Source organism: Neofelis nebulosa, chromosome 4 (assembly GCF_028018385.1).
Source record: "Neofelis nebulosa isolate mNeoNeb1 chromosome 4, mNeoNeb1.pri, whole genome shotgun sequence".
In the NCBI taxonomy this organism is placed as follows: domain Eukaryota; kingdom Metazoa; phylum Chordata; class Mammalia; order Carnivora; family Felidae; genus Neofelis; species Neofelis nebulosa.
The window spans coordinates 166,542,189-166,546,995 of record NC_080785.1 but is presented as its reverse complement, the minus strand read 5'-3'; the positions used below and the strand labels follow the sequence as shown (position 1 = coordinate 166,546,995).

General features: G+C 56.4%; 1 long non-coding RNA gene across 1 annotated transcript; it reads left to right on the top strand.

Moving 5' to 3' along the window:
• LOC131510809 (uncharacterized) lies at window positions 1-3,899 on the top strand. The gene is made up of 2 exons (XR_009261198.1): window positions 1-2,234; window positions 2,634-3,899. It is a non-coding gene; the product is annotated as an uncharacterized LOC131510809 (long non-coding RNA).
• The last annotated feature ends 908 nt before the right edge of the window (window positions 3,900-4,807 follow it).

Below are 4,807 nucleotides of genomic sequence, written 5' to 3'. Positions count from 1 at the left end.
CCTGTTTGCTTCCTTATTTGTTCCTGTGTCCCCTTCCCTAGAACGTCAACCACACCAGCTCGTCCCCTGTTGTGTCCCCAGTGCCTAGAAGAGGGGCTGACACCGGTAGTTTGTTGCACGAATAAAGGAATTCACAGGGAGGCCCATGTGGCCCGATGGGGTGAGGGAGGAAGCTGCTGGGGGGCCCGGGGGGAGCACAGGCAGGTGGTTGGCCGCCCGCAGCCAGGGCGCTGGGCAGCCACTGCGGTTTCAAGCCAAGGGGAGATGCCGCCCGACGGCAGCCTGCAGGCCCCTGGCTGCAGCTGCAGAACAGGCTGGGGGAGGGGGGTGCTGGCATAGAGGGCGCACGGTGCCCGTGGCGCTTTCATACTGCGGGTGGTGTGACGGAGCGCTTGCCACAGAGGCGTCAGGCCCCCAAGGTCGAGGGACCTACTGTGCCCTTCGCAGGAGGGGCACGCCAGCCCCTGGCCCAGGGCCCCACCGTAGGAAGCTGGAAAGTCAACCCAGAGCACGTGGAAATCAGTGAGGCAGAAATGCACAAATGAGGGGGCTCCTGGAGCGAAGGGCCTGCGAGTCTGGGTCCCGAGGCCGCCAGGTCGAGCCCCACGTTGGGTGTCGAGATTACTGACCTTAAGAAAACTTCTAAAAAAGTTTTTGATGCACAACAGAGAAAAACCAGTGAACCCCAAAGCTGGTCCTTTTATTTATTTATTTTTTTAAGTTTACTTTGAGAGAGAGAAGTGGGGGGGGGGGGGGGAGGGGCAGAGAGAGGGAGAGCGAGCATCCCAAGCAGGCTCCGTGCTGTCAGAGCAAAGCCCTGCAACGGGCCTCGAACCCCCCGAAGCCTGAGATGGAGGCCTGAGCCCAAGTCAGGTGCTTAACCCACTGAGCCACCCAGGTGCCCCTGGTTCTTTTAAAAGTTAAATAAAATTGATGCTTCTGCTGAGCACCGAGCATAGAACTGTTCAGTCACCGTACTGTGTCCCTGAAACTAACAGAACACTGTACTAACTGTGCTGGGATTAAAATAAAAACTTAATTAAGAAACTTAAAAAAAAAAATACTTCGGGGCGCCTGGGTGGCTCAGTCGGTTGGGTGACCGACTCCGACTCCGGTCACGATCTCGCGGTTCGGTGAGTTCGGGCCCGCGTCCGGCTCTGACAGCTCGGAGCCTGGATCCTGCTTCGGATTCTGTGTCTCCTTCTCTCTCTGCCCCTCCCCCACTTGTGCTCTCACTCTGTCTCTCAAAAATCAGTAACTGTAAAAAAAAAAAAAAATTCTTTTAAATAAAAACATATTAAGAAACAAGTTAAATAAAATTGAATGAAACGTGTGTGGTGGGGGTGGTTCTGGTTTCCGACCGCGGCCACGTGACCTTGGCAACATCACCGGCCCCTCCCCGAGTCTCAGTTTCCTCATCTGTAAGATGGGGTTGGCAGGAGCCGCTGCCTGCTAGCATCGCAGGAAGGAGTAAACGGGTTTGTCTGTGACAACATCCCGGCGCATCATAAGTGCGCAAAGAGCTGTGTGGTTACAGGGCGCCTGCTGTGTGCACGCTCGTTTATACATCTGAGGCACAGATGGATTGGGAAAGCTTTCAAATCTTTTCTTGAACGTGCCTTAGGGGACAAAGCATAGCGAGCCTCCCCTCCCCCGCCACGACATGTGAGTTTACAGATGTTCGTACCGAAAATGACCCCGAGTTTTAAAATAAAGACGAGTTTGTTACAATTTGTAACCGAGATGAAATTCACCATTCCAAAGCGGACATACAGTTCAGTGGCTTTCACTGTAGTCACAAGGTTGTGCAACCATCACCGCGATCCGATTCCAGAAATAAAAAAGGGAGCTGGGGGGTAATCTTAAAGCCTGTTTAAAGAAAAATACTAAATGACTCGACAAATAGAAAAGACCTTCAAGAAGAGGGCAGATGGCCAGCAAAGAACCTGCGGGACAGGAGACAGGTGAGCAAGGGGGATGGGCGGGCTGACGCCAGAGCACGTCAGATCCCACGTGACAGAGGGGCTCCGACACAGCGACCCGCAAGGGATGGGGCGGGCATGTGGCGCCAGGCCGGCTTGCCAACCTCCAGTGCCCAGGTCCCCGCAGAGGAGGGGCGTGGGGTTCGCAGGGCGGGGACAGGCAGAGAGCCCGATAAGAGGTCTGAGGGCCCCCCGGGGGAGCGTCAGGGAAGACAGGAGATGGGGCCAGCCCCCCAACCCCCACCCCCAGAGGTCAGGAAGCTCCTTTTCTTGGGAAGAGTACAATTTTTTTTTTTAACTTCCCTTGGAAATTGGAAACCCTGGGCACCTCCCAGGGCTATAAAAAGGCCAGATCCACTGACCAAGTTAAAAATAAAAGGTCCGCGCCCAGAGGCACTGGGGGTGGGAGGGGGCACTGTGCGGGTCAGGCTGGGGTGGGCCGGCCTTGTTGCTGGGTGACTTAAAGCAGGTGTCTGCCCTCTCTGGGCTCTGGTCCCCAACAGCCTTAGACCGAACAATTTCCAAAGGCCCAGTTACTGAGGATGTTTATACAGCTGCTATTGTTATTTACGGAGGCGATAAGCGAGGAAAGGGGAGTGGTGGCATGACCTGAACTTGGCACTCTCTGGGGTCTCTGGGGCCTCTCTTCAGGAGGAATGCTCTTCGGTTCCAGGCAGGGGAGAACCCGGAATCACTGTCCCATGGCGACCCCTGGTGGCGCAGAACGCTCACTGCAGCGCTTTCTGGATTTCACCCCCCCCCGCCCCCCCATAAACGCAGGATCCTGTTCTGGGGGGAAGGGGGCGCCACATACAGGACACAGGTGCTGTACTCAGGTCGACCACACTGGCTCCTCCCCATCCTTCAGAGTCTTTGCATGGACTGTACCCTCCGCCTGCAGTAGCCTTTCCTTCTTGGAATGCCTCCTCCAGGAAGCCTCCCATGACCGCCCCCAACCCCAAGGCCCCCACAGTGGCCTCTGCGTCCCCCGTCACACCCAGGACCACCCCGGCTGCAGCCACCTAGTGGCGCGTCTGTCTTCCCCACAGAGCCGTGAGCCCCGTGGGGAACATGGAACAAAGAGATTGGCTGCAAGATAGAAAGGTTGGCACATTCGTTCAAATTCATGTATTGAGCCTCTGCTGTGTGCCAGCTACTGGGGTCCAGCAGGGAACTCACCAGATAAAATTCCCATCCTCATGGGGAAGGCAGATGATAAACCAGGTGTTCAATGAATAAGTGACATTATTACTATCATTAGTCTAAAAACGCTGAGCATTAGGGAACAATAGAGCAGTGTGGGGGAGGATGGGGGGATCTGGTGGATGTGGTTGTAAATTATTTTAAATGGGAGGCTCAGAGAAGCTTGCCCTGGGAGGATGGCATTTGAGCAAATATCTGGAGGAGGTGAGCGAGGAGCTATGTAGACATTTGAAGGAAGGGCATTTCAAGCAGCGGGAACAGCCCACGTGAAGGTCCTGGGGCAGGACCACACCTGGCGGGTCGAGGCCCATGTGGCTCGCACAGGCTAGGCTAGGGGGAAAGACGGAGGAGGGGACAGCAGGTCGTGCAAAGCCTTGGGGGCCCGCGGGGAGGACTTCGGCTCCCCCCCCCCCCCCAAAGAGGTGGGAGCCCTGAAGGGCTGCGTCACAGGAGGTGCTGACAGGCGCCCTCTGGTGGGACAGCCAAAATGCGCTGGAGACGCAGGGGATGTGCAAGATTCAAACTCAAAGCCCCTCAAGTTCTGCCCAGGCCCAGTGGCAGCCACGCATGCGCTGTGTGACACTGGGCAATGCATTGCCCTCTCTGGGCCCAGGGAGCGGGAGAAATTTGTACAAGATCTAACCATCTCGGAAAGACACCGTTCCAAGCAGGGACACCGCTAAGAACCTCCGAAAATAAATCATCTGTTATTGATTCATGTTTCACAGTTTTTATTTAAAAACATTTTTTAACGTTTCTTCTTCTTCTTCTTTTTTTCCTGAGAGACCGAGCATGAGCAGAGGAGGGACAGAGAGAGGGAGACACAGAATCCGAAGCAGGCTCCAGGCTCTGAGCTGTCAGCACAGAGTCCGATGTGGGGCTTGAACTCACACACCGTGAGATCATGACCTGAGCCGAAGTCGGACGCTCAACCGACTGAGCCACCCAGGCGCCCTCATATCTCACAGTTTTTAGAGAAGGGGAAATTTTCAAAAAATTCCCCTCTATTTTTCCTTGAGGCTGTTTGTTCTAGTGGGGACAGGGGTTTCCCAGGAAACACCCCAGACCTGGGGCCACTGGGGGCACACTGGCCTTGGGACGGTGGCGGCCAGCAGGGGGCACCAGGGAGGCAGGACGTGTGGCTGAGCGCCCCCGCCCCGCTCTGGGGAACCTTGGCCATGGCCGCGCCTGGCCGTAGTCCTAGCCGCGGGCTTTTCTCGCCCCAGTACCTTTGTCCATGCGGTGCCCACCTCTACGAACTCTCTCCCCAACCCATGGCTCATTCCAACTCACGCCTCAGGTCTCAGCTTACTTCCTCCCTCCAGAAGCTTCTCTCAACCCCCCCCAGGTTGGTCAACGGTCCCCTTTGGGCCTCCGGAACCCCCTACACCTCTCCATCACAGGCCCCATCGCCCCGTAACGTCTCCGTCTGTGGCAGCGGACCACGAGCCTGGGAGAGCAGAACTGGGTCATCCTGCGTCACCTTGGGGGCATGGTGACCACTGAGTCACCACTGTGCCCAGAGGGCCTGCGCCCAGGAGGAGCTCAGTAAATGTGGGTTGGATAAGCAGATGGATGAATCCACATCCTGCCCACTCAGTGCCCGGTGAACCCCATGCGGG